The sequence below is a fragment of the Thalia democratica genome, chromosome 3 (genome assembly GCF_965202585.1).
Source record: "Thalia democratica chromosome 3, ktThaDemo2.hap1.1, whole genome shotgun sequence".
Lineage (NCBI taxonomy): Eukaryota > Metazoa > Chordata > Thaliacea > Salpida > Salpidae > Thalia > Thalia democratica.
Window position 1 is genome coordinate 73,381,068 of NC_139167.1, and position 12,068 is coordinate 73,393,135.

Sequence of the window (12,068 nt, forward strand, 5' to 3'; positions counted from 1 at the left end):
GATCAGTCTCATTTTTGTATACACCACCCTTAAAAGATTTTTTATTGATAGCATACCGAAATCTGAACTGATTTGAGCATAATGAGTGGAGCACATTCTCTACTCAGTTGAGATTTCGGTATGCTAACCATATAAAATCTTATAAGAGCCTGTCAAATATAGAATTGTCATCATAAAAATGAATCTTTTAAACAACTAAAATTGTTAAAAACCACACAGAATGTAACAAGTTTAAAGTAGTAAAACAAAATAAACTCAAAAACCATGTTTTAAATTGTAAAGCTAACTGTCAAAAACAAAAAAAATAATTTAAAGTTTTTTAAACTTTGTAAACTACCTTAGTACTTGCTAATAAAAAACTAAACATAACAGAGATAATGAAAATAATCTAGAAGTTATGAATAAAAACAAAAACTCAGAAAAAATTCCTTAATTTAATAAACACTATGCATAGAAAACAAATTTGTTGTAAACAAATTATTAGATTATAAATTAAACAATTTCAACAACAGCTTTACTCTCTGGCTAAAACTCATTTAAAGAAGAACTTTTTGAATTTTCCGTAACATAAAAACTAGTCCTTAATAAAAAAATTAAAATCGTTAAAATTAATTTAAGTTAGAAGACAGAGTTTATTCCTTCGTAATAAAATATAATTTTTAATTTTTTTACCATACAAAATCTTGTAAATCTTTTACCTAAAAGTTTCCTATCCTGTAAGAATATTTTTATTAACCAGAGACTTTTCCATTGTGAGTACACCTAATTTATTTAACCTCCTTTTGCCCATCCTGCTTCTTAACTTGATTTTATCTTTTGCATACAAGACAACTTTCTTTCATAAAGTTTGAAGTAATATTATTTGCTAAACTGACTATTAAACTAAAAATATAATAATTTTTTTTGGAGTTTTTTCAATGAGTTTTTAATAATTATTCACACAAGCTATTTCTTTTGTAACAAGTTTCAAATTGTAGCTTAAGTTTACAAATGGTAGTTTAATAACAAATTTCAGATATATTTCTTAAAAAAATGCCTAATTTCAGCTAAGAAAAACTTTTATAAAAAAATTTCTGAATATTTAATGTACCAGCGAATGACCTGTCTCAACATTTTAAAGTTTTTTTCTCTTACTCAAATGAAATTTTACTAGTAAGGTCCTGGACAAGGTGTTAAAAGGTATCCGTGGTGTGCGATAACCGAAAGGTTTTTCGTGCACCAGTACCTAAGACCAAACATTTTGTGCGCTTTTTTTGTCGTTTAATTAACATTAGTATTAACCCCACTTGCTGTTTCCTGAATGCCAAAAGAAACATCAATAGCTTTAATGTCTTTAACATAATCGTTAAGTTCCGTGAAGCTATTGTTTACAATACATAATGTAGATCAGTGTTTCAATTTTTTTTTAAAGGCCCCCTTTAAAAAAGATATAAAAGCTTTTGCCCTCTATAACAAGTTTATCTAAAAAACACCATATATTTTTTTTTCTTGCTGTTTATCTTAAACTCCAGAATATTCAGTGTAGAACTTTAATTTTGACTTCATGGCCCTCATGTTGCCCCTTTACTGCACATGACTCCTCAAAGGACTTTTTCAATTTACAAATCTCTACTTTTAATCTAGCACTTTGTAACCACAAAAATAGATTCTACCCGAGAAAAATAAGTTGAAAAAAACCCTAAAAATTCAAAATTTTACAATATCTAAAATATTTAAACTTTTAGCCTTATAACAGTTTTGCTTACTTATCTTTGGAAAGATACTTTGTTAAAACAAACTTTGTACTCACTGAAGTAGGAAACTAACCTGTTCAAAGTTTTCTGAAATAAATCTACAAAGTACTGGATCATGTACATTTATTTTCAATTCTTAATTTGAAATGATTTATTGAATAAAGATTAAGTTTTCCTGATGATTTTAAAAACTCAATACGTTTCTCATTATTCTGACATGCTTTCTAAATGACTAAGTACATTTGATAGCAAAAAAAAAGTTTGTTGATGGTCTTTCTATAAAAATTGATAGTTCTAGCCTGAACTCCAATTTACTTACCTTTGATTACCTTTGCTCTGTCAAAAGTTTGAGCTATAAGTTTTTCCTGATTTTCCTGTAGCACAATCTTAAGCTGCTCTAAAATGCATTTAGAATTACCTTCAGCATTTACAGATTCTGAACAAAAACAACCCAATAAACGCTCAACAATCTGACATGATAACTTAGTGAATCTATCAACAATAACTAGCTTAAATTGGCACTTATATCTGCTATAACTGCTAAATATTTAGCTTAACTTAAAAAAAAATTGTCCCCTATATATCTGAAGTATACTATTTTAAATTCCATTCTCGAATGTCTAAAGATACTGTTTAAAAGGATTTAAGTAAGGGGCTATCGTTTTTCAAAAGAATTGGCTGATGGCTAATAAGACTATCTATATGGCCTTTAGTACTCTCATGTCCTCTCATTCTTACATCAATACAGCCAATATTAGTAAATACAGGCTTCACATAAATACTTCTAGCACCATTATTTAATAATAAAATGGTAAGAAAACAAAAGTTTTTGCTCACCTTACTTAAAAAAAGCCAATCTTTTTCCTAAAAAATAATTCTTAAAACTTATTGTATATTTTTTACCCTGACTTAAAAAAGCTTTACTTATTTAAATTATTGATGTTGGCTTCCCTTGTACTTTAAATTAGTTATTCCTGTTTACTTAACCTTTCAAAATTTAGTCTTTTCAATTTCTCAACCGTCATTGGTTATGCAAAATAAAATTCACTCATTTTTTACTACAACCTTTCCAAATAAGTAGAACTTAAAATTCTGTCTAAACAATAATAAGTAACTAGTTTGATATTTCATTATGATTTTGTTTTAAATTTTGTAAACATGGTACAAATTAAATTCAAAATATGTATTAACAGATGAGGAGAATACAGCTTTTATTTATCAGGAGATATCATTCTTAAGTAGGGTTTCCTAAACTTTTTTTCAAATTGCCCAAATTTAAGAAAGATAATAGTTGCCCCTTACAAACAATACTACTCTAAAAACTACACATGGTTGCCACAGATCAAGCTGAGAAAAATGTCTTGACTCTTCCTGATTTTTTCCTGACTTTTTACTAAATTTTTCCTGATATTTTATTAAACATTTCCTAACTTTTCTGAATCAAACTCTTAATTTAAACTTATTCTAAAATACATAATCAAACACTTGAAACTATCTAAAGTTTTTATTCTTATTTATATACAGGTTAGCCCAACAGTTTGTTTCATGAATTCAATCATCTAATTTCCATTACATCACTTAAACCTTCTGTGTAGGACTGATATATTTTCAATAAACAGCTCTGTCATCAAAATAAAGTCAGACTTAGAATAAAGTTGTAAAATAATCTAAAGGTAATAATATCTAACAGTAAGAAGTATTTATCTAAAACAGGTAATACTTGTATAAATTGTTAACTTATTTTAATATTATACTACCTAAACCATGAAATATAAAATCCTTTATTTAAAAATCAATTAGAACACAATTCACTAAAGTAACTGTAAAAAATGCATTAACAAGTAAACTATATATCTATATAAAAAATATTTCCTCTTATCATTTAGTAGAAAACTGGAAACAAATAAAACTGTTCTTAATTATTTTAAAAACTTAAGTTATTCTACAAAAAGTTACAATTAAGTTAAATAAGTTACAATCGAACATACTTCTCTTATAGCTTATTATTCAAGCTTAAACTAATTAAATAAAACTATAAAGAGGTATATTATAGAAATAAACTTGCTACATAAAATACTAAACTTAGTGCTTAATTGTAAAGAACTTAATTATTTACTTACAAAAAATACACTTTAGTTCTAAAACTCTGCAAGATAAACTTTAGTGTACATATCACAGTTTCACTATTTAAGTGTTCTTGCCACAGACAGGGTTGCTAAATGTTTTAGTCAAACTTTCTCCAGGTTTTCAAAATTTCCTCCATGTTTTTTAATTTATACTTTTTAGGGTTTATTTTTAGTTTAAAATTAAGTATAGGGTGAAAAAAAACTGTGTTTAATAGTATAATAACATGGAAAAAAATCTTAAAGGTTCTTTAAATGTGTTTTTTTAATAAAAAAATCTTGATGATGATTTTAAAATAAATATATTATCAATACGGTAGATTTTTTTTGCGTCAAATCAAAATTTTACTACTTATCACATGTGAAAAAAATCCAAATTTTTACCACGTTTTAAAGTTTTTTGGCAACCTTGCACGGATCATCAATACTAAAAAGCATACAAAAACTGCTTGTTCAAAACGTTAATAGAAAAACTTTGAAGTTTTATAAAGGATATTTAATTAATTTATACCAGATGAAAGCATTGAAAATTAAGTAATTTTGTAAACTTTTGGGAAAATTTTACAATTTTAGTCTGACATAAGAACTTTTAATTAATTTTTAAAATTTAAAGTCTTTGGAAAATAAGGATATTTGTAAATTTTAACTGCCAATATCTAACTTTTTCTGAAGTTTTGTTAAATTTCCTGACTTTTTCTAACCTTTTTCCGAAAATCCCCATTTTTTCTTGCCTTTTCCCTACTTTTGTACTTTTTTTTACTTTTTCCTTACTTTTCCTGACCATGTGGCAACCCTGACTACATTTAAAACACCTAAAACTTTTTTTTGCTCTTCATCTGCAACTCAAGAATATCTATTGTAGTTTCAAAATTAAAAATTACGGCTGTGACTTTTTTTTTACCCATTTGGCACCAAAATCGCCCAACATTTTAAAATCGTTCCCTCCCCAAACTTACTTATATCACCCACTTTTGGAAACCCTGTTCTAAAGTATGGGTCACTATACTTCAACTAAACTACAGATCAAAATTCTGATATAATTAACAATGAAAAAAAAAAGTTAAAAAGACTATACCTCTAAAAATGATCTGAAATTAAATTTTCTTTAATTAGCATTTCATATATATATAAATTTGAGCTTTGTGTAAAGGTAAACTTTTATAAAAAATGTAAATCCCCTATGGCCATTAAATGTCACTTTAGTTTAAAGTTTTACATAAGCCAACTAAAACTACACTATTTAATTTGTTAGTCTAAAATTAGCTCTTAGGGTTGATATATATCTTAATGCATAGGTTTTCCATTTAACTACTCGATCAAAATAAGTGTCTTGAGTGACCTTTAAGTCTCTGTATTATCCTGAAAATTTTAGATCTAGAAAAATAAAATTGTTAGGTCAAAGTATAGTATACAACCTTACTAAAAACCACAACTAAGTTTAAATTTAACTTGGAACTAAATTATACTTAAATGTATTATAAACAACTTATAAAATAACACTACAAATGACATCACTTTTATTGCTTATATTTTATATTAGAGAACATATCAACGATAAAAAATTAAAGATTAAAATAATTTAGAAAACAACTTTAATGTGATCAAAACTTTCACACAAGAATTAAATCAATAGAAATATACTATGACAATTAGTAAGTAAGCTAAATATCAACTACTTAGAATTAAAATAAAAAAACTTTTATAAGTTATGAACATAAATTTGAAAATATCAATCAACAATAAAATATCAAATAAGATCAGTTCTTGATCTTTATCTGGAAAGTCTTATCTATAATTTCACTGCATAAACACTGCGGTTGGTTTAGATAGCTACATTTAAAAAATATAAACTTGCTTCAAATCAATTTGTTTTCTGGTTGACTGATTTCATGATATTTGATGTTCAACTAAATGGAACAGCAGTGAAACTAGTTTTTGTTTACAAATTTTCAAAACAAATAAAAATCAAGTTCTTTTATTAAAATAATTCTAAAATAATAGATATTGAAACTGAACTAACTAAATATCATGAAATTAAAAAAAAAATTGTTCTGAGATTAGTATATAGTTCATTAAACTGTCCTGAGTTTTTTACAAAAAAAAAACAAAACTGACCTGAGTCAACATGAGTTCAAAATATAGTTCTAAATATCCTATAACTGTCCAGAGTACTTTGATCATGTTACAAACATGTACTAAATAAATCTTTCTATATTTTGCTCTATATCCTTATTACAAGTTTAACGAGGTAGCTTTATCTAATAGAATTTCAAGAAAGCTAAAAAAAATTTACAATTTTTTAAAAACAAGCTAAATTTTTTTACATAAATAAACAACCAAAGCTTTTAGTGCCATTTTGATTAGTAGTAGAAGCAAACTAAAATAGCAAAATAAAAGCTACTTTATTAAAAACATATATTCTCCTATAATATATATGAAATTGAATTTTTTTCTGAAATAAAGTGTTGCAACTTTTTGTGTGCAGTGTATTTTATTTGGTTTATGTCGAGTTAAAAAAATTGGTTCAAAATTGACCTATTAAAAATGTGTAAGAGTAGTGGTAATAATATTTTCTTGAAAAAGGACCTACGAAAATATACTAACAAAAATGGCTTTATCAAAAAATAAGTTAATTTGTTCTAAGTTAGTTAGTTCATGTAACACTGCAGTACAGAGTAAATGAAAATTTAGCAGTTTTAAGTTTTATTTAATAAAACTAATTAGTACAGACATAGTTACTTTCAAACTTGTATAACTGTTCACTCATTTGTTTTTGATTTAGTGTTAAAAAAAGTTCTCTTTAGATTAAAATATAGAAATAATAAAATTAAGATAAAATAAATTGCAATACTGCATCAATCGTTTTAACAGTTGCAAATATTGTTTATTAATTTTATAAGCAAATTTTGTTAAACCTATCACTAATATTACTGTTATTCAATTTTTTAAACAAGTTAACAACATTTTCTTTTTACTTATAAGCAGGTTATTTATGTGTTAAGTGTATGATAATTATTGTATGTATGTATTTTTAAGTCCGATTGTAACACAATCGTGAGTCCCTTAAAGTAATGTTTAAAATATCAAGTCACAAAAACTTTAAATGTATTACAAGTACTTTTGAACTATATTATCAGAAACAAAAACTTCAATTATAAATGTTATAGATGTTTAACAAAAATTAATCATTTTTACCATGTTTTGTAAACATTGCCATATTTTATCTAATTTTGACACTTTTTGATATAATTACATATTTGGAGATTTTTACCATATTTTTCTAATGTCTTAGTTTTTCTTACAATTGCAATAATTTTGCAAAGTTTTCTACAATTTGTTTTTTTTTTATTTGCAATATCTCGGCCAAATATTAGCATATTTGCTATATTTTTCAGAATTTTCCCATGTTATGCTATTATTGCAATATATTTGCCACAAATGCCGTACTTTTGCTATAATTGCCGTGTCTTGCCATATATGCCAAATAACAATATTTTATTATAATATTATTGCGAAAATAAACATTATTTAAGTAAATAACTTTTTTAACATCTACATTTAAAGATTTGGTCTCTAATAATAAGTTGAAGTTTAGTAATTTTACATTATAAGTTAAATTTCTGATTTGATAGATAAATTTACTATGTATAACAATGAATTAACGGCTGTGTTACAAAAAGTCTTTTTTTGTTAATTAGATGTTATAGTTACAACATATTAAGGTGATCAGACTTAGTAGATCTTTATTTACTCACTTACAAGGTCACAGTCAGTACTGTTGTCTATAGGAAACAAAGTTAACAATAAATTTTTACAGTATTTTTATATAAGATTAGTTAAAATTTATGCTATATATGGTATATTATCAAAATCCACCCGATTTTAAAATATTTTTTCATTTATTATATAATTTTTTTTTTAGTATTTTTCACTACCACTGTTACCCTTAACCCTTATCCTCTATCGATAAGCGGTTCTCGAATTTGACTGAGTGGATTTTGAACGCGGATGGATTATGATTGAAGTGGATTTTGAACGTATTCCATATCATATAAGCAATATAAACAATATTTTTTAATTTGTGTTAAAAGTAGATAAACGATTTATAGATCAAACATCTTTTTATTGTTTATCAATGTTAAAATTATGTAATTAGTACGTTTTGATTAATAATATATTAGCTTCCTGAGAAAGTAAATAAGTACAGTGTTAAGTGATTTGTGAAAGTTTTCATTAGTATTTAATTTTTTCAATTAGCTTTAAAGTAAGCTTTGTAAACTTTAAGTTAATTATTTGAAGTTCCATTTGAAGTTTTCTTGACACTATAGTATTAGTACAATACAATTTTTAGCTACGCAAGTCTTATAACTTACTACTTTTAAACAACATTTTAGAAGTAATTTTAAAACTAAAATGAATAACCACCGTGGAAGAACAAGCACTCATCCTTACAACCTATTAACAAGCTTCAGAAATGCAAATAACCCGATAAGAAGCAACAGGACTTCACAAAACCTAAATAGACACCGAAGAAACTTTCAGAGAAATCCACATTTACTACGTCGACAAAACGCTTTGAGAAATCGAGCAACAGGAATTACAACTTGGCACAGAGAAGTAACAAATAACGTCTATATAAACTCCTTACCAACTATAATAGAAGAGCAAAATTTTCAATTTTATACCAATATTCAAATAAGAACAGCAGATATTTCTAGTGAACATAATTATACTGAAAACAAAAAAGAAAAAGAGGAATTTATTGAGAGAAGAATTGAAAAATTTGACAGCTTTATATCAAAAATAGCCAGTGAAGAAAATCATTGCAGTATTTGTATGGATGTAGAAGCAAAAGATGTCACAATGATTCGGTTGACTTGCAGCCATGTACTTTGCAAAAATTGTCTTAATAGTTGGTTTATAAATAAGCTGGATTGTCCAATTTGTAGGCAAAAGTATAGTTTGCAAGAAAACTAAAAACACTTACGACATTATGAGATAAATCCATATATTTGTCGTTTTAAAGTTCTTGAAGTTTTGTTTTTTCATTCAGTTTTGAAATTGTAGTTAAACCTTAAAACTAAAATTTGAAAAAATTTGTGTTTGTTTGTATTATATAATTATATTAATAGTCATTTTTTCAGTACAAAACTCAGAAATTTAACCACTCTTTCAAAAAAAAAAGTCCATACAATGATTTATTCATATAAATAGTAAAAACTCAAATTTTGTAGGTTTATTTGCTACATCACATTCTATTCCGTGTTATCATTTAGTTTAACACTTTGCTGTGGACCCAATATGCATAGATTTGCATGAGGTGATTGTATGCGTATTTTATTAGACATAGACTTGTTTTTCTATTTGTTTGTTTTTTATATGCTATTTATAAAGCTTTCATAAAGTATAATTTATTTATATAACTTCATAATGTAAAATATTTAAAAAAAAATAGTTTAAAAACAAGACTAACATAATTGAGGAAAACCTACTGTTTTCCTAATTACATTGAAGGTGAACTAAAAGCTAATATAAACAGATTTTCAACAATTTATAACATATTATTTCATAAAAAAAGTCATTATTTATATTCAGATCAAAAAATGATACATCAGGCTGCATCTGGGATCCGGTAAATCACTAAAAAAATTAAAATGTTTTTTTATAAAGCATCAATAGTTTACGAAATGGTATAAAAAACTGGATTTTTGAGACGATAATAAACTTTTTTTTGTCAAAAAAATTTAAAATACAATTTTTTTTAAGTATTTTTTTGAAAGTTTAGGATCAAATAACAAAACAAATTGAGTTTGTTAAGTCTTTTGAGAGTCAAGTATCAAAGAAGTTCAGTAGACGAAAAATAATGAACATAAAATATTTTATTTGAATTAGATATAAAAATTCAACACAAAAATATTTTAATACCAACAAAGTTTTATTTACATTATATGATACGTTTAAACAACTAATAAAATGCAATGATAAACTTAGTTTAAATACTTCAATTGTTTAAGCTTTTTAAATGATCATATGCTAAAACATAAATGTTATGTTCAAAAGCTTAAGGTTTAAGAAAAATTTATGTAACTAAAAAAATACAACTTTATACTTGTTAGCTAAAAAGGCAAACAAATTTTAGTACTTAAAACAGTGTGGTGCATTAAGTAAAATGTATAACTAAGGTAAAAAGCGCTCTAAACTTTCAACATATAATCTGGGTTAATGTGAAAAAAAAATATTTAAAACAAAAATCAAAAATGAAAAACTTTTAAAGAAATAGCCTTAACTAAGCAAAACTTGTTTTGTTAATCCTATGAAACAGGACTTGAGGAGATTAGAAAATAATTTATTTAAACAAAGTTATATTTTACTATTAGCAAAACTCAATAACCCTGACATAAAAAATATATAGTATAAACTACAACGTGATCAGTATTTTTTTCTGCATATTTAACAAAAAAAGAACAGTTTTAATCATGTATCATCTCTAAAGTCTAAGAATACTTTATCACTAAAATTAAGTTTAAGTTAATAGTTAACGATCACTATAAGTGCATCTATTAATTTAGTAAATAAATATTTATTCTTATCATGAGTCTTTTCGTGTTTTTTTAAATTACTTTTTGTGTGAGTTTTATAATCATAATGACTGCAAGCAAATTTTGGTTCATAATGATATACCATGTGATTACTCAATTGATGTTTTGTTTTGAAATATCTACCTTCTGGGCAAATAGAACATTCAAAAGATCTAACATCACTGTGAGTTGCTTGATGTTGAACTAAACTAATTTTTTGAGCAAATTTTCTATCACAAATTTGACAAGCAAAAGGTTTTTCTCCTGTATGAATTCTATAATGCTTAGTTAAGTTTGATTTTTGGTCAAAAACTTTGGGGCAAATATTACACTTAAATGCTTTAGATTCGTCATGAACTTTCATGTGTTGATTGAGTGTATATTTGCTTGAATAACTTTTGTGACAAACTCGACAATTAAACTTCTTACCTGTAAGTATTAATACAATCATTTATATGAAATTAAAGTTATCATTAAGTATTGAAGTTCTGTAAGTATGAAGTTTAAGTTCTAATTCTCATCATATTCATGATCATAAAGTTAAAAAAAGACTTGTTTTTAGATTACTAAAACATATTGCTGTTGTTGTTGATCTTGCGGTAGAGTTAATTGTTTATTAAAACATATTGAGAAAGCTCAATAAATGCTTATTTAGACAAAACACATTAATTGTTATCCAACCAAAACTTAAATTAAAATAGATATACATACAAGAACTAATTAAAACTATTAATAGGACCAATAACTAACTTAATTTAAATAGTAAAATATGTGTAATGTATTGCTGGCTATATCATATAATAAAGTAAATTGCTCATTACGTGATTTAGATGAAGTAATAACTTTGTCATATTTGTTTTGCGATTTTTCATCTTGAGTTAGATTAGCATTACGATCTAAAATATTTTTAATAAGATATTTAGACTTTTGTAAAATTTATAGCTTTATTTTATTTGTTGTATTGCTTTTAAAGCTAAATCTTATATTAAAATTTGTTAACTGTTATGTCTTCGATAAAAATCATTAAGTAATTTTTGTTTACGACCAAAAATGTTTTCATTGACTTAGAATAAACTAAAAAATATAGTTTAAATTAGGACAAAATATTAAGAAAGTAATACAAAACTCTTTTCAAGTTATAAAAAATATCAAACTAAAAACAATATATACATACATACCTATAAGCTACTCATAGTAATAGTTTTTGTGTTTATAACTTGATGCATGTGCAAAAAAAAAGTTTGAGAGATAAAGCTAAAAATATATAAAACAAAATGTATTGTTTTTTATTATTTTTTTTATAGAGATTTTGTATTTGTTGAATATTTTTGTACTTGATACTTTATATAAACTACCGATAGTAAGGCCTTTTACATTATAAGTGTTAATATAACCAGTTATTAGTATCCTATAACTTTTGAATAATCTAAAAAAATACTTTTAATATCCTCGAATAGTTTTCTTCTTTTTATAATTTCTTAGTAATTCGATAAAAATCAAGTTATTTCATAAAGTTTTATTTTAAGCTTATTATCTCAAAGTTCAAACACACAATAGTTTATAAAAGTGTGAATTTAAAAATAATAAATTAGTAAAAAACTTACTAGTTTGTTTAGATGAGCTACCAACTTTAT